Here is a 19,935-nt window from a genome sequence, read left to right as displayed (position 1 = left end):
TTCTCCTTATATTGTGTTTCACAGCCTTGATAGCTTTGCGCAGATCATAGCTGCTTTTCTTGAGCTCTAGCTGATTGCCAGCAATGTAAGCTCTATGTTGCGTGGTAGGTGCTGCTCGCACGGAACTATTGATCCAATGTTTCTGTTTCAGGAAGACCCTGACCGACTTCTGGGGGACAACATCGTCGATGCACTTCTGGATGAAGCATGTGACTCCATCCATGAACTCAGAGACATCCTCATCATGGAAGACATTCCAGTTGATGTCATCAAAGCAGTCCTGCAGTATGGGGACCGATCGGTTGGACCAACAGTGGACGGTTTTAACTATGGCTGCCTCTTGTTTCAGCTTCTGCCTGTACGTCAGCAAAAGCAGGATCGAAGAATGATCTCATTTTCCAAAAGCTGGGCAAAGGAGAGCTTTGTAAGCATTGTGGAAGGGAGTGTACAGTGATCAAGTATCTTATCTCCATGAGTGCTCACCTGGATGTGCTGACAAAATTTTGGAGAGACTTTCATCAGCGATGCTCAGTTAAAGTCACCGGTGACGGTGAAAGCAGCCTCTGAGTGTGCAGTCTCCAGTGTGTTGATGGTCTTGTACAGTTCCTTGAGAGTCGGGTCAGTATCAGCCTGCGGTGGAATGTACACCACTGTGATGATAACAGCCATGAACTCCCTCGGCAGCCAGTAGGGTCTGCACAGCAGCACCAGGTATTCCAGATCCGGGAAACAAAATGATTTGAGTGCATGTACATTCTGGGGGTCGCACCAAGCATTGTTGACCATGAAGCATACCCCTCCTTCTTTTCTCTTCTCAGAGAATTTTATTGACCTATCTGCCCGGAACAGGGAGAACCCAGAGGGTTAATAACATGGTCCAGTATCTCCTCCATCAGCCAGGTCTCCACGAAGCACAAAGCGTTGCATTCCTTTGTTTCCTGCTGATAGGAGATTCTGGCTCTCAGTTTACAAAGCTTGCTGTCCAGAGACTGAATGTTAGCCAGGAGTATGGTAGGGAGCAGCGGACTATTGGCACGCTGTTTCAACCTTACCAGGACGTCGGCCCTCCTCCTTTGCTTCTTCCGAGGTAGTGGCGGTGTAAGAGATGAGTCTCCCATGGATCACGCAAGCAAGGTGTAAGGGGTTTCTTTTTTTATGTCACTGCGTAGTCTAATTAAAATGGCTTCTTTGTTATGTTAACTGCTGAGAAAGTCCTCCCGCTAGCAGTTTGTTTGGATCATGTTACTGATAAGAAGATGTTATGAACCATTTGGGATAGTTGTTATGCTTTTAGTGTGTCTGTAAGATATTGTATGCGCGGGGTTTTGGGGCAGAAGGCAAGTGAGAGGGACAGAGGATGGACCAGGTGCTGTGATGTCCGCTAATGGGGTCGGACCCCGAGCAGGGTGTTCGGCGAGGAGAGGAGACGGAGACGGACTCGTGTGGAGCGTCTGTTCGACCACCGCTGTTGGTCCCAGGCGGCCGGTCGAGGTGGTCCGAGGGGTTGCAGGGTGAAGAAGAAGGGTCCTGAGCTCCACTGTTTGTGAACGAAGAGATTGAACTTTGATAAGTGTGGCGCCCTTTATTTTCCTTCTATATTTTATTCTCCATTAATTATATAGTTCTAGTAATATCTATAAACTGTAAATCATTTAATCGTATCTGGTGTATTGTCTGTTATTTGGGCGGGGTGGGGTACATCACACAGCATCCACACAAACTGATTACCTAGTTTGGCGGGGCCGAGGGCTGTTTCCCTAGACGACAGCAAGCCGAGCGACCCTGAGGCTGGCCAGGGGGGCTACAAAGGGTTGCCAGTGTAGAAGGGGTGGCACATAGCTGGAAATGCCATCTTTCCAATGTTCAGAAGGGTCAGTCTATCATATCTGATGTGACTATCAGCTACTTGAACAGAAAATGCTAAGAAAATCATAAGTGGTGCCATCTCTTTCAATAGATTTTTTGGCCTAATAACATAACTCTTCCACAGTACTACCATGATGCTGGAACAGTGCAGCATGAATTAATGGAATATTTTCCATTTCTCACAAAGTGTACTAATTTCTTTATTGTGGCAAATAAAGTCAGGGCTTTTATTCATGGGAATACAATGCAAAATCGTCACTTTTAGGGTGAATAATTTGTAGCATAGAATGGGAAGCAGGTTACCCATTCCTTTGACTATGTCCCTACTTCCAATAACCAATGAAAGAAAAGAAGAAGAAACAATTCTGGAATCATCTATCAGGCCCCTTTTAAGATCTCCCAAAGCATTTAACAAGGAAGGAATTACTTTGTTTGAAGTACACTGTCTGCATAATATGGAAAACCAGAAAAATGATTTCTGCACACAGTGAGTACAAGATGTTGGAGAGGCTGCATTTGGAATAATGTTTTGAATTTTGGTCACCCTGCTGCAGTCAAGATCCCAATAAGCTGGAAAGGGTACAGAGAAGATTTACAAGGATGATGCAAGAAATCAAGGTTCACAGTCAAGATTCAAAGTACATATATGTCACAATATACAGCCCTGGGATTCATTTTCTTGTGGCTTACTCAACAAATCTATAGAATAGTAACTATAACAGGATCAATAAAAGACTGCCCAACTAAGGTGTTCAACCAGAGTGTAGAAGATAACAAACTGTGCAAATGCAAATATAAATAAATAGCAAAGGACTGAATCTTGGACAGAAGTTAAGTAGGAGAATAAAGGGTTGTCTTATAGATCATGTATAACATCATGAGGGGCATAGGTAGGATCGATGCACGCAGTCTTTTCCCCAGGGGTTGGAAATTAAAAGCCAAACGACATACATTTAATATGACGGTGGAGAGATTTAATAGAAACCTGAGGGGGAACCATTGCACGCAGGGGGTGGTCAGTATATGAACAAGCTGCCAGAGGAAGTGGTTGGGGCAGGTACAAACATGTCCATGGATCGGAAAGGTTTGGGGGATCTGGCCAAGTGTGGGCAGGTGGGACTATATTTGATGGGAGTCTCAGTCAGTATGGATCATTAGGCCTGAAGGTCCTGTTTCTGAGTTGTAAAATTTGATGACTACATGAGTCTTCTTGGCTGGAATGTGATAATGACTAGTTACTGTTTTTGTAGAAATGTTGACCATGAGCTAAATATTGCCATTCACCACTGATGAGAATTCTGAATTTGTGGACATTGAAAACAATTTGCAAGAGTTTCTAGGTTTTCCCTTCCAGCAGCAACATGTTGCGGACAGATACACTTTCCAAAGCAGGCAGAAAACATGGGCTATCGCTAGAGTACTTTGACTTTGAATGCCAGACGAGTCCATTATTGTTGGCTGTTTAGAAAAATAAAGTCTTATTAAATTGTAGCTGATATAATCTTAACAGCAGAACAGAGTAGTTGTATCTGAATGAAAAATCTTATACTAATATCTCATAAGAATTATCACCACACTTACACCACAACCAAAATCCTATCTTTTTTCTCTTTAACCCGCTGACCCTATTTTCAAGTGTTATAGTTTTATTTTAGTCTTTTCTTAATTATACTTCTTCCTGAACCACCCCCCACTGAAAGAGAAGATTTATGTTGTACGTTCATGCTGTAGATGTGGATCCAAACAACCCATAATGCATTCAGTAGCCTCATCCTGAGCCTAATAAAGTGGCTACTGAGTGTGTGTGTTTATGGTTCTGCTACTCTAGGTCATCCACTTCAAGGTTTGTCATAGTGCACATTCAGAGATACTCTTCTGCACACTATTGTAACGCGTGGTTATTTGAGTTACAAGTACCTTCCTGCCAGCTTGAACTAGTCTGACTTTTTCCTCAAACCTCTCTTATTAGTAAGATGTTTTCACCCACAGAACTGCTACTCACTGGATGTTTTTTTGTTTTTCACACCGTTCTCTATAAAAACTAGAGACCGGTGTCTGTGAAAATCCAAGGAGATCAGCAGTTTGACTTACTCGATCTTCCTCCAACAATCATTCCATGGTCAAAGTCACTTAGATCACATTTCTTTCTCATTCTGATGTTTGGTTTGAACAACAGCTGAGCCTCTTGACCATGTCTGCATGCCTTTATGCACTGAGTTGCTACCACATCACTGGCTGATTAGATACTTGTATTAATGAGCAGGTGTACAGGTGTACCTAATAAAGTGGCCTCTAAGTGTACTTGCTATTGTGAGATGTCAAAAGATTATTAAGTTTTCACAAGTACCATGAGAATATGACTCAATTGGCACTAATTTGCTGACAGTCTCTTGATGACATGAGACATTGAATTAATGGTGCCCTTCCTCACACCAGCAATTAGTACCAAATGAGACCAGGACCATTAAAAAGAGGAAATGCATTCATGCTGTCTCAGGATATCTCAAGGTACTTTGCAACTAATGAAGTGTCTTCTATTGAAGTCTGATCCTAATTGTAATTTAGAAAACACACTTGTCAGTTTGTGCACAAATAGCTTTATGATCATAACTTTATTATCTAGTTTTCTTTCAATGGTATTGATTGACTTCTATGCTTTGGCCAGGACAGGATAGAGAGGTTCTCAGTCTTTTTAATAACCATGTTACTTCCCCAACAAAGCATCAAGGATCAATAGTATCGACGTTTTATGGATCCATCCAACCGTTCAGCACCTCACAAAATATCTTGTTCCACAAACCTCCTGAATAAATCAGGCCCGAAGAAGGGATCACTTAAACAGAGGTGCAGTGGGTGCACTGGAATCTGTGCTTGGTTGAGGGCTGGCTCTCCCATCAGTGCTGCCCTCCACTGTTCACTCCGTGGAAGATAGGGTGGATTGTGTTTGGCTGAGGCTGAACCAGCCTGAGATAAGTACAGAAACGTAGAAACATAGAAAAGCTACAGTATAGTACAGGAAAGTGCTACACCTTGCCCATGGGTGATCTATAGGCAAGCAGTGGGAAGGAGTGCTTTACACCTCCTTTGATAGAGGCATGTCTCCATCCTTCACCTGAATAACTATTCACAGGGAGAGGTTTTGCTCTTGTTATTTTTCAAAGATGTTGTTAACATATCAAGGAGTTGTTGACTGATTAAATGCCAGGACTGAGGTTTCTAAACAATTTTATTCAATCTAACTTGTTACTAAAATGTAGGAAAAAAAGAAAAAATGGTTGCGTTTAAAATCCATCTGTCACATTTCAAAGCATTTTACAATCAAGTATCTTTCAGGTGCTATCACAAGTACTGTGGAATATTTGGTCATTTACGTTTGTATATGATGTGGGCAATGCTGGCTCAGCCACTTTATTACCAATCATATTTCAGAGATACAATGACTGTAGGTCTGGAGTTATGCTAAGGCAGCTGCTTTTCTTCCCTCAAAGCCATCAGAAAATCAGACAGACTTAAGCAACTGAAAATCAAACATATAGTCAGCGTACACTGAAACTCTAAGAAGAAAAGCAGAGTTAATGTTTCAGGTCAAAACTTAGATTTAAATATTTATTGGCTTCTGGGTCACCTTAGCAGCTTGCTTTTAATTCCAGACTTATTTATTTACAAGAATTTTAAATCCCAAAACATCATTCAGATAATAGAATTGATAGCTTTGTGGCAAAGTTTGCAGATGATACAAAGATAAGAGGGGTAGATAGTGCTGAGGAAGCAATGCAATTGCAGATGGACCTAGGCAAATTGGAAGAATGGGCAAAAAAAGTGGCAGATGGAATACAGTTTTGGGAAATGAACAATAATGCATCTTGGTAAAAGGAACAATAGTGCGGACTATTATCTAAATGGGGAGAAGGCTCAAACATTAGCAATGCATTGGGACTTAGCGGTCCTCGTGCAAGACTCCCAGCGGGTTAATTTACAGGTTGAATCTGTGGTAAAGAAGGCAAATGCAATGTTGGCATTCATTTTAAGGGGAATAGTATATAAAAACAAGGCAATAATTCTGAGACTTTATAAGACACTAGTTAAGCCACACATACTGTCAGCAGTTTTGTGCCCTATATCTCAAAAATCACTGTACAGAGGAGGTTTACAAGGATGATTCTGGGAATGAAGAGGTTAAAATATGATGAGGGTTTAGCAGTTTTGGGCCTGTACTCATTGAAATTTTAAAAGAATGTGGGGGATCTCATTGAAAACTATCAAATGTTAAAAGGACCGGATAAGGTGGATGTGGGGAGGATGTTTCCTATTGTGGGAGTGTCCAGAACTAGATGGCACAGTCTCAAAATTAAGGGGCAACCTTTTAGAACAGAGGTAAGGGGAACATTGTTAGCCAGAGAGTAGTGAATCTGTTGAATGCTCTGCCACAGACAGCTGTGAAGTCCAAGACCAAATTGATAGTTTCATGATTGGTCAGGGCATCAAAGGTTCTGGCAAGAAGGCAGACGTGTAGGGTTGGGTTGAGTGAGATCTGGGGTCAGCCATGATGGAATGGCGGAGCAGACTCAAAGGGCTGAATGGCCTAATTCTGCTCCTATGTCTTATGGTCTTATGGTGAAAATGAAGTTCAGTTTCCCAGCTACTGGAGATTTAGAAATCTGTCTAGTCACATAACCGCTGTACAGGAGAGGGATGTATCAGCTGATTGAGAGGTGCCACAGCAAAAACATCGCACTCAACATCAGTAAGACCAGAGAACTGACTGGGGACTTCAGAAATGATAAGATAAGGGAATACACACCCGTCCTCATAGAGGGATCAGAAGTGGAAAGAGAGAGTGATTTCAAATTCCTGGATATCAATATCTCTGAGGATCTCCCTTGGACCCAACTTACCAATGCAGTTACAAAGAAGGCACAACAGCAGTCATATTTCATTAAGGAGTTTGAAGGAGATTTGGTGTGTCACCAACAACCCTCGCAGATTTCTACAGATGTTCCATGGAGTGCATTCTAACTGGCCGCATTACCATCTGGTATTTGGGGGTGGGGCGCACGGCACAGGATCAAAATGAGCTGCAGAAAGTTGTAAACCCAGTCAGCTCCATCATGGGCACTGGCTTCCTTTTCCCAAGCATTTGATTTAACTTTTTAATATGCACATATACTTCTTACTGTAATTCATAGCTTTTATTATTATGTATTGCAATTACCCGCTGCCGCATAACAACAAATTTCACAGCACATGCCGATGATATTAAACCTGATTCTGATACTGATTCTACTATTATATCTGTCAAAATCCCACAATCACCAATATGGTAATGTCTGTTGTGTTAGTAAGTGTAGATAACTATTAATCAAACCACTAACAATAACTTAACCATACCTTTACAAAATTTCTGACATTCACCAATCTTATCCTTTTAATCATCACCAAATATTGACTATACCAGTAACAACTGTGCCTGGGACCTAAAATTTGGAACTTTTCCCCCTAAACTCCCAGGTCTCTTTTTCCTACTTTATGATGCCTTTAAAAAACAATTTCTTCGACAAAGCTTTAAGTGAGCTGTCCCAATATCTCCTTACATGGCTCATTGTTATGCCAAATTTAATAATACTTAGTGGCTGAGACCCTCAATGTGCAGTAGTGGAAAGAGTCCAGACTGTGGAGTTTCTCTACTGAGCCTTCATAATGGCTGGACCAAGCTTCAGTGCAACCTGAAACACACCAGTCAGCAGCATTCCCATATGGACATCTCACTGTGCTGAAAGACTAATCAGTTTTGGGCAGACCAAACAGGTTCCTTCACCAAGCTGACTACCTTGCAGCAGCACTTGACATCTCTTTAAGTGTGTGTCCCTTGGAATGGCCAGAACCAGTGATGCAGCCTTTGCACTTATGCACCAAATATCTGGAATAATCTGCCAACTAAGATACGCCAGGCTAGTACCATGGAATGTTTCAAAACACTTCTAAAAACCTCCCGGGAGCGGGGAGAAGATGGCGACACGACGGCAGCGCGTGCAGCCACTTCGGTGATGATATCTGTTATCTGTCAAGTAGGGGACTGTGCACAATTCTGATTTGATGGAGATAGACGTGAGAGCACGGAGGAACATCTGGAAAATTTCTGAAATGCCCACTTCGCTGCCGCTGCTACTGTGTGGTAACCAGAATCTCCGGAGCTGAAGGCCTCGAAATCCTCAACTTTGCATGTTTCAGCAGCCGGGGAGAGGTCGAAGGCGCTTGGCAGAAGATGGCGCTCGGTAGGCTGTATCGGGGAGGCTGGTCAGAAGCTCGAAGTTTTCGGACGGATGGACTCAGTGTCGGCTGTGGTCGGCTGCTTCCAAGGTATCGGCAAGTTGACGGTGCCTGGAGGTTTATGGCAGGGAGTTTCTCCCTTTTGCCGCCTACTATCGGGGACTCGGGAGTCGATCAATTCGGGACTATGAGACTTTTTTTTACTGTGCCCATGGTCTCTTCTTCATCAAATTATGGTATTGTTTTGCACTGCTGTAACTATATGTTATAATTATGTGGTTCTGTCAGTGTTAATATGCATTTCTAAATGACAATAAAAGAGGACTGAGTGTTCTCATAATCTAAAAACCTTTTCTAATTTTGCCTACACGTAGGATTACTTAATGCCTATTGACGTTGATTACATTGATATAATTAGATACATTCAATTACATTTGATTCTACATAATGCTTGTCTTCACTTAAGATTTTTAATTTTGCCTGCATCTCAATGTGTGAAAGGTGCTAGATAAGTAAAGTTACTGTTATTATTACCAAGTTAAGTAGCGAATAGGGTAAGAAGGTCTCTGGGAAAGTTAAAACTAACGGCTTACCAGTATAAAATCATTAGGAAAAAGATAGAAGAATACAATCTGTGGCAAATTAAAATTCAGCTTAGATTTACAGAGGTATTACATGAGGGGCGTTGTATCTGTACAACTACATATCAATTAAATAAAAGCATGTACGCGGAGGTGAGGTTAAGTGGTGTATTCACTTTGCAGAGACAGCAAACAAGAAATCAATGTGCATGCGTAAGTTATCAGTCAATAATGAATGCTAGGGGAAGTCATTGCGCTAAAAGAAATAGATCCATACATTACATTTCCTCCCCTTAAGATTAATGTAACATAAAACTTTAAATGTAACAAAACATTCAATTTTCCATTAACAGACCATATTCTAATAAACAAGTTTTCACAGTAACAGTCCATAACTTATATAGGCATCCGTTAGTCTCGTGAGACTATGAATTTGTGCCTTGGAAAGTTTCCAGGGCGCAGGCCTGGGGAAGGTTGTATGGAAGACTGGCAGTTGCCCATGCTGCAAGTCTCCCCCCTCCATGCCACCGATGTTGTTCAAGGGAAGGGCATTAGGACCCATACAGCTTGGCACCGGTATCATCGCAGAGCAATGTGTGGTTAAGTGCCTTGCTCAAGGACACAACATGCTGCCTCAGCCAAGGCTCGAACTAGCGAACTTCAGATCACTAGAGGAATGCCTTAACCACTTGGCCACGTGCCAACACTGTCCAGAACTAACTTCACTATATTAAAGATTCAGTGTTTTGGGTGGTACTCTGTTTCTTTCAGGATAGCAACTTTTGACCTGTGGAGTTGCATTTGGTTTGGCAGGTGCTTGTCAAAGACAGCTTTCTCGTTTGCCGGTGTCACGTTGCTGTTAGTGATATGATCATCATTGAGAGGTAAGTCTGGTGACTGTAATGTGTCCATCTTGTTGGATGCAGTAGACTCAGATGTGTTCTTTGGCCGAGCATCCAACATATGGTCCACATGATGTCTTCATGTACGATCTCCAACACCCACTGTGTACATTTTTCGGATGACTCTGCCATAGTTGGATGCATCAGCAAGGGAGATGAGGTTGAGTACAGGGCTACGGTAGGAAACTTTGTCACATGGTGTGAGCAGAATTATCTGCAGCTTAATGTGAAAAAGACTAAGGAGCTGGTGGTAGACCTGAGGAGAGCGAAGGTACCGGTGACTCCTGTTTCCATCCAGGGGGTCAGTGTGGATATTGTGGAGGATTACAAATACCTGGGGATACAAATTGACAATAAACTGGACTGGTCTAAGAACACTGAGGCTGTCTACAGAAAGTGTCAGAGCCGTCTCTATTTCCTGAGGAGACTGAGGTCCTTTAGCATCTGCCGGACGATGCTGAGGATGTTCTACGAGTCTGTGGTGGTCAGTGCTATCATGTTTGCTGTTGTGTGCTGGGGCAGCAGGCTGAGGGTAGCAGACACCAACAGAATCAACAAACTCATTCGTTAAGGCCAGTGATGTTGTGAGGATGGAACTGGACTCTCTCACGGTGGTGTCTGAAAAGAGTATGCTGTCTAAGTTGCATGCCATCTTGGTCAATGTCTCCCATCCACTACATAATGTACTGGGTGGGCACAGGAGTACATTCAGCCAGAGACTCATTCCTCCGAGATGCAGCACAGAGCGTCACAGGAAGTCATTCCTGCCTGTGGCCATCAAACTTTATAACTCCTCCCTTGGAGGGTCAGACACCCTGAGCCGATAGGCTGGTTCTGAACTTTTTTCATAATTTACTGGCATAATTTACATATTACTATTTAACTATTTATTACTATTTTCTATTACTGTTCTATTACTATTTATTATTTCTATGACTTACTGTTTACTATTTACTAATAGTAATATTACTATTACTATTTCTATTACAATTTATTATTTATGGTGCAACTGTAACGAAAACCAATTTCCCCCGGGATCAATAAAGTATGACTATGACTATGACTATTAGTGGTTCCTTTGTTCTAGCTATCAGCTGTCCACTTGTCTTCTCAGTAATCACGTGGTAAGATTTTCTTTTCAACCTCGAAACTCCTTGCTGATTTACTTGGCAAATAGCTGAACTGTTTATTCTGCACTTCCCTCCATTGTTTGGGTTTCAGGAGATCTATGCAAAATCTCAGATCCCTGCTCATGAACAGCATTGCAGGTGTTTGATTTGCCATTGCATGTGCGGAGTTCTGATACACAAAAGGGAAATTGTATACCTTGTGCTTTAGAAAAATATTTCATTGTCTATAACTTTAATGGACTAAATAGGCTGAACTTTTCTGATGTGTATTGTGGTCCGTTATTACCATCAATTTGTTTGGGTAAGCCATATCTGGACAAGATAGTCCTCAGAACGGAAACAGTCTTTGCTGAGGTGGTTGACCTCAGGTCATTTCAAATGAGCATCCACAGCAATCAGAAACAGAGTTCAATATGCACTCTTTGCCATGGTAAAGTCAGCCACTCCCACAGTTGTAATGGTGCCTGTGAGGGTGAACTTTGAACTCTGTGGCATCCTGAACAGCTTTTGGTCAAGACTTCAATCTGTCCATCTATCCCCAGCCACCACACGTAGGTCCAGGCAAGACTCGTCATCTTGACTGTACCCAGCTGTCCTTCATGCAGATTCTCTAACACTCTGGTGCAAAGTTTAGAGGGAACCACAACACGAGATGTACACTTCAGTGTTCTTTGACATATAGAAAGTTGGTCTAGTCTCATAGAGAATTTTGGAAACATAGAATTAACATAAGCTGGCCATCCTTGCATGGTGATGTCATAGACTTTTGAAAATGTTGGGTCATTCTTGTTTCTGTTTGTATTTCAGAATTTGTTACTGGCAGCTGGTCCACCAATGCTGTGTGTAACACTTATGCTGGGTCACAGAATGAAAACTTGTCTTCTTCTGTTGTCAACAGTGGAAGACATGACAAGTTGTAAGCATTGCTGTGTTGTCTAGTATCCTTGAACTCTATGTCATAACAGTGAGTTCATAAGAAAATGACCCAAAGTTGCAACCGGATAGCAGATATCACAGGGATTCCCGTCCTGGGATTGAAAATGGACAAAAGGGACTAGTGTCTGTCACTAGCTTAGACTATTGTCCATTGAGGTAGTGGTGGGATTTCTTTATTCCCCATACTAGACTAAGGGTATCTCAGCCGATCTGTGCGTAGTTGCACTCGGTACTCATCAGTGATCTTGAAGCAAATGTAATCAGGCATTCAGACCCATCTTCCTTAGTGCATGACAAAAAGCACCAATGTCATAAGGGAGCACGTCAACGCCAGACTGATCAGTCATAATGGGTGAACAGTTCATCTGATGTTATTTGTCTCTTTGTTTCCTTGAATGCTCTTTCACATCTTTCTGACCATTTTCCACTTTGCTCCTGTTTGCAGCAGTGCATTCAATGGAAACCATTGGTAGTAGTTTACCAGGTCCAAGTATGACCTGTGTTGTGACACATTTTCTGGTTTGGAAGCCATTTTTGTCAATGATATATCCATAATATGAGATTTCATTCTTGAAGAACTTACACTTCTCTCTCTTTTCATGTGGACCATACTCACTCAGCCTGGTAAGCAATTTACCAAGATTCTGGGGGTGCTCATCATCATTCTTGACAGACACAATGATGTTATTAAAGTAATATTGTGTTCCTGGAACATCATGGAGCACCTGGTCCATTGCTTTTTGCCAAATTGGTAGAGCCAATTTGATGCCAAAGATGAGACGATTATACTGGAACAATCCCTCGTGAGTGTTGATTTTGAGGAACTTCCTGCTTGACTCCTCAATTTCCATTTGCAGATAGGCTTGTGACAAGCCAGTCTTTGAAAACTGCTCCTCACTTGTCAAAGATGCAAAAATGTCTTCCATTCTTGGCAATGGATACCGCACAGTACCCAACATTGGGTTGATGCTCACTTTGAAGTCCCCACATATGCAAACAGCTCTGACCTTCACTTTCCTGATCACCGGGACAATAGGCATGGCCTAATTTCCCCACTCAACATTGGAGAGAATGCCAGATGCCTCCAAGATCTGAAGTTCAGCATCCTCTTTAGGACATAGTGCATAAGGCACTGGATATGTTTTATGGAATCTTGGAGTTGCTGCTTCATCCAGTTCAATTCTGGCCTTTGTGTCTTTGAGTTTACAAATACCCTTCTCAAACACATTCTCATTAGCATTAAGCAGCTGTGACAGTCTCTGGTTAGTGCTGCTGTTTGGGCCTGTTGATGACACATGGAAAGCTTGGAATGCGTGCCAGTTCAGTTGGATTTTTCTCAACTATTCACATATGAAAAGTGTTGGTCCTCCATTTTTCAACACATATAGCTATAACTGCTGTGTTTGGCTTCTGCACATCACACTCACTTTCAGTCTGTCTTTGGAGGAGACTTTTTCACCTGTGTAGATCTTTAGCATCACTGTGCTCTTCTAAAGGTAGCTTAGAAAGCAAGATAAGGTGTAGTGAGCATCTGAAATTATAGACAAAGCTGACCATGTATCCACCTCTATTTTCAGTTTTACACCGCATACATCTGTTGTGATCCTTATGATTTTGCTACACAGTTCCAGGCATGACCACTCACCTTTGTCAGACTCTGTGTTATCTGATTCTGTTTCCCATTTTAGTCATTTTATGCATTTGTTTAATTTTGTTCTTGAAACTTTTCACTCTGTGTGACTTTCTCTTTGATAGTACTTTTGTCTGACTTGCCCACTCTCTCTATACGACCATTTTTGTGACACTTTCTGCAAACTTTTCCTTTGAACCAAAAGTCATTTGTATCATGGGAGGATTTGCCACATCGATAATATTTTTGGATTTTTGCACCATTCAAGGACACTTTGTGAATTTCACATACTCAACTCTTTTTATGTAATTCTGACACATCATTTTACACGGAAACAGAAAACCTACAGCACAATACAAGTCCTTCAACCCACAATTCTGTGCCGAACATGTATTTACTTGAGAAATTATCTAGGCTTACCCATGGCCCTCTATTTTTCCAAGCTCCATGTACCTATCCAGGAATCTCTTAAAAGACCCGATCGTATCTGCCTCCACCAGTGTCGCCAGCAGCCCATTCCATGCCCTCACCACCCTCCGTGTAAAAAAACTTGCCCCTGATATCTCCTCTGTGCCTACTTCTAAGCACCTTAAAACTGTGCCCTCTCACGTTAGCCATTTCGGCCCTGGGACTCTGACTATCCACATGATCAATGCCTCTCATCATCTTATGCACCTCTATCAGGTCATCTGTTATCCTCCGCCACTCCAAGGAGAAAAGGCCGAGTTCACTCAACTTATTCTCATAAGGCATGCTTCCCAATCCAGGCAACATCCCTGTAAATCTCCTCTGTACCCTTTCTATAGTTTCCACATTCTTCCTGTAGTGAGGTGACCAGAACTGAGCACAGTATTCCAAGTGGGATCTGACCAGATTCCTATATAGCTGTAACATTATGTCTCAGCTCTTGGACTCAGTCCCACGGTTGATGAAGGCCAATGCTCCATATGCCTTCTTAACCACACAGTCAACTTGCGCAGCAGCTTTGTCTGTCCTATGGACTCGGAGCCCAAGATCCCTCTGACCCTCCACACTGCAAAGAATCTTACCATTAATACCATTTACTGTAATCATATTTGACCTACCGAAATGAACCACCTTTAATGCTGAACCCCATCTGTCACTTCTCAGTCCAGTTTTGCTGTAATCTCTGTAACCGCTGTAAACTCTGATAGCTCTTCACACCATTCACAACATCTCAAACTTTGTGTCATCAGCAAATTTACTGACCCATCCCTCCACTTCCTCATCCAGGTCATTTATAAAAATCACAAAGAGTAGGGGTCCCAGGACAGATCCCTAAGGCACACTGCTGGTCACAGACCTCCATACAGAATACGACCGGTCTACAACCACTCTTTGCCTTCAGTGGGCAAGCCAGTTCTGGATCCACAAAGCAATGTCCCCTTGGATCCCATGCCTCCTTACTTTCTTAATAAGCCTTGCATGGGGTACCTTATCAAATGCCTTGCTAAAATCCAAATACACTACATCTACAACTCTACCTTCATCAATGTGTTTAGTCACATCCTCAAAAAATTCAATCAGGAGCGTAAGGCATGACCTGCACTTGACAAAGCCATGCTGACTATTCCTAATCATATTATGCCTCTCCAAATGCTCATAAATCCTGCCTCTCAGGATCTTTTCCATCAACTAACTAACCACTGAATTGAGACTCACTGGTCTATAATTTCCTGGGCATTCTCTAGTCCCTTTCTTGAATAAAGGAACAACATCCACAACCCTCCAATCCTTTAGAACCTCTCCCATCCCCAGATGCTCAGCAAACTCTTTCCTTGCCTCCCACAGTAGCCTGGGGTACATCTCATCTGGTCCCGGATACTTATCCAACTTGATGCTTTCCAAAAGCTCCAGCACATCCTCTTTCTTAATGTCTATATGCTCAAGCTTTTCAATCCACTGTAAGTCATCCCTATAATCACCATGATCCTTTTCCATTGTGAATACTGAACAAAGTAATCATTAAGTACCTTTGCTATCTCCTCTGGTTCCATACACACTTTTCCACTGTCACACTTCATTGGTCCTGCCCTCTCACATCTTATCCTCTTGCTCTTCATATACTTGTAGAACGCCTTGGGATTTTCCTTAATCCCGCTTGCCAAGGTCTTCTCATGGTCACTTCTGGTTCTCCTAATTTCATTCTTAAGCTCCATCCTGCTAGCCTTATAATCTTCTAGATCTCTATCATCACCTAATTTTTTGAACCTTTTGTAAGCTTTTCTTTTCTTCTTGGCTAGATTTCCAACAGCCTTTGTACATCACGAATCCTATACTCAACCATCCTTTCCCTGTCTCATTGGAACGTACCTATACAGAACCCCATGAAAATATCCCCTGATCATTTGCCACATTTCTGCCGTACATTTCCCTGAGAATATCTGTTCCCAATTTATGCTTCCAAATTCCAGCCTGATAGCTTCATATTTCCCTGTACTCCAATTAAATGCTTTCCTAACTTGTCTGTTCTTATCCCTCTCCAATGCTATGGTAAAGGAGATAGAATTGTGATCGCTATGTCCAAAATGCTATCCCATTGATAGACCTGACACCTGACCAAGTTCACTTCCCAATACCGGATCAAGCACAGCCTCTCCTCTTGTAGGCTTATCTACATATGGTGTCAAGAAACCTTCCTGAACACAACTAACAAACTCCACCCCATCTAAACCCTTTGCTCTAGGTAGAAGCCAATCAATATTTGGGAAATTAAAATCTCCCACCATGCTATTATTACACCATTCCAGAATCTGTCTCTCTATCTGCTCCTCGATATCCCTGTTACCATTGGGTGGTCTATAAAAAACAACTAATCGAGTTATTTACCCCTTCTTGTTTCTAACTTCCACTCACAGAGACTCAGTAGACAACCCTTCCATGACTTCCTCCTTTTCTGCAGCCGTGACACTGTCTCTGATCAATAGTGCCATGCCCCCTTCCTGTCCTTTCTGAAACATCTAAAGTCTGCCACTCTACGTAACCATTCCTGCCCCTGAGCCATCTAAGTCTCTGTAATGGCCACAACATCACAGCTCCAAGTACTGATCCACACTCTAAGCTCATCCGCTTTGATCCTGATACTCCTTGCATTAAAATAGACACATCTCAAACAATGAAACCATCAGTCTGAGCGTATCCCTTCTCAATCACCTGCCTATCCTCCCTCTCACACTGCCTCCAAGCTTTCTCTATTTATGAGCCAACTGCCTCTTCCTCCATCTCTCTATCCCTCCCCCTCCTGTCTTCTCCTATCATTTTGGATCTCCCCCTCCCCCTCCCCCTCCCACTTTCAAATCTCTTACTAGCTCTTCTTTCAGTTAGTCCTGATGAAGGGCCTCAGCCCAAAACATCGACTGTACCTCTTCCTAGAGATGCTGCCTGGTCTGCTGCGTTCACCAGCAATTTTTATGTGTGTTATTTAATGAGCAGTGTTTTTGACTGCCTCACTGTCCCTGCTAACAAGAATCAAGAAAAATATGAAGTCTACAGATTTCATTGCTAAATATTAGTATGCTTTTGAGAGCTTAAAGTCTCTTTGCTCCGTCAGTTTTCAACATCATTCAGTTGCTAAGCTTCTGACTGCTGGCTTATGGGTTCAAGTTTCATTCTAAATGCTTAAGCACAAAAGGGTCATCTAATTTTTTAGTTTGGCAATGAGGAGTGCTGCATCTTTGGAGATGTTGCCTTTGAATGAGACTATGCTATTCTGAAGAAGAGTCATAACATTATCTATGGCACAGTGGTGATTTTATGGTATTAATTAAATTGTGAAAAAACATACAGTACATGTGTTTTATATACTATTACTGTGCTACTTAGATGAGTAGATGTTCAGTGCAAATTGTCTGCCATTTTTATTATATTGTGATTAATTCTATTAATTTCAGAAATGTTTAATTGGCTGTAGATTATTTTGCAATGTTCTAGAATCTGCTAGATTAATGCAACAAATTTTCCTCAAATTAATGGGATTTGAAATTAAAAAATCTCATCATCCTGCTTTGAATAGGTGAATAATTTGTAGCAAATTACTGATGAATCACTTTTTTTATTTAACATTTGATTGATGATTTGGTTCCACCTCCTCTTTGTCATATCTGGTTCCTCAAGGGAAGATTCCTATGAGTTTTTTTTTAATAAATCTATATAGCATTGTTCCTTTTAATTTTGATCAAACTCTTCTCAACATAATTCAGTAATTTAGTTTAATGAAATGTACGATAGAACAATTATATTTTCAAGACTAACATAACAGTGATGAAGAAAAGTAATTATGATATGAAGAATAGAGAAATTGAACACATATGCACGTTGTTCACTCACTCAGGTATTATCATACATTTAATTTCTTAATAACCCTTAAAGTAGTTTTACATTTTGTGCTTGCACAGTCAGAACCAGTCACTCCACAATTCATACACAGATAATCTAACTGCTGAGACAATGCTACACAGTGATGTATGAAACAGAGGCCATCTGTTCTCTCAGGTATATGTAAAAACTCCAAGCATTCTAATAATAAAATGTTTCATAGTATTCATTAATGATTGGATACAGAATATCCATTAGAGTAATTATGGTAGTGTTAGGATTGTTCATCAAATTAAATAATTATAAGCAGTGTATTTAGAGTGACATAGGGCATGGGTCACAACAGAAAAGGGAGGAATTGGAAATTGGATTGCTATATTATTGTCGCATGTACCGAGACGCAGTGAACAGCTTGTCTTGAATATTGTTCGTTCAGATCAAATCATTGCACAGAGCACTGAAGTAGTACAAGGTAAAACAACAACAATGCAGCTACAAAGTGCAGGGCAGGTTAATAATTATGTGCAAGATCACAAGGTAGATTTTGAGGTCAAGTGATTGCGAGGGTTCTGACTTACAGAGAAACTTGTTTATGGAGAGCTTTTAGGAAGAGAACCCTTGCATAGCCATTGTGCTGTCGATATGCAGGAGGGGTGGGTCAGAGGCTGGTAGGTGATAGGTGGAACCAAATGAAGGGGGCAGAATGATGGGCAGATGGAAGCAGCTGCAGGAGGGGAAGGGGGAAGGGAGAACAAAAGGATGAGAAACCAGGTGGGCAGATGAATGTATGTAGGAGAGAAACACTGAGTATGGGTAAACTGAAAAAGGAAGATTTGAAGGTTCATACCATTGAGTTGTTAGTTTTTCCACTTGCATTTACCAAAGTGAATGACCTCCCATTTTTTCATCATGTATTTTGTCAACCATGTTTTCACCCACATACACTTGAAACCACTTTACATCCTTCTGTCTGCTTATATTCCCAGCCAGTTTAGGAACATCAGCAAACTGAATGTATGACAGTTTCTCCTATCCAAGTCATTGATGCAGTGTATAAAATAGCTGGATCCAACCCCTGAACCCTGCAGGAGCTCACTGTCACAGCTAACAAACTACGAACTTCCCTTTTATTTCCATTGTTTGCTTTCAGTCCAATCACAATTCTGTCACCCTCCACCAATAATTGGGGGTGGCACATAGTGGTTAGCATGTTTTACAGTACAGGTGACCTGAATTCAATTCCTGCCACTGCCTGCAACGAATTTGTACATTCTCCCCAACACTGGTGGGCTTTCTCCCACGGTCCAAAGATGTACCAGTTAGGAGGTTAATGGTCATTGTAAATTGTTCCATGATTACACTAGGATTAAAATGGAGGATTGCCGGGCGGCATGGCTTGAATGGTCGGTTGAGACCATTCCGTGCGATATCTCAATAAATAAATCAATGTTTGGAGTGGTGGACTGGTATTGCCTGAGGAAACAATGCCAATGCCCAGCACACTGCTGAGACGCAACACAGATCGGATGACTGTTTCGTCAGACATCTTCACTCTTTCTGCCACAAAAGACAGGATCTCCCAGTGGCCACCCATTTTAATTCGATTTCTCATTCCCACATCAACATGTCTGTCCATGGCATTCTCTTTTGCCATGATGAAACCAAGTATATATTGGAGGAGCAGAAACTCATATTTCGTTTGGGTGGTGTCCAACTTGATAGCATGAACATCAGTTTCTCTAGCTTCTGGTAACCACTCTGTTCTGTTCCCCCTACCCCACCATTTTATGACTTTTCCGCTGTTCTGCTGATCCTCTCATCCCCATTTCTTCTCTTCCCCACCGTTATGACTTAGGGAAGTCAGGGCCCACTGGAGGTCGAAGAAGATGAGCTGGTAGAGGCCTGTGTACATATTTATCAGCTAAACAGTGCATCGAAACATACAATGAAATGTGTCATTTCCATTAATAATCAAGTACACGCTGGGAGCAGCCAGCAGCCTGCAACTGTTGCCACACATTCCAGCACCAACATATCATACTCACAGTGCTTGACAAAACAACACAGAACACAACAAAAGAGAACATACAACCAATAGTGAAACAAACCCTGTTCATTTTTCCTGCCTACACATGAACATAGACTCAGTGGTGGCCATTTTATTAGGTACACATGTACACGGGTCATTTATGCAAATATCTAATCAGCCAATCATGTGCAGCAACATAATGCATAAGAGCATGCAGACGTCGTCAAGCGGTTCAGACTAGGGAAGAAATGTAATCTAA

Source organism: Mobula birostris, chromosome 5, assembly GCF_030028105.1.
Source record: "Mobula birostris isolate sMobBir1 chromosome 5, sMobBir1.hap1, whole genome shotgun sequence".
NCBI classification, from domain to species: Eukaryota; Metazoa; Chordata; class Chondrichthyes; order Myliobatiformes; family Myliobatidae; genus Mobula; species Mobula birostris.
Note: the sequence above shows the minus strand (reverse complement) of the source record.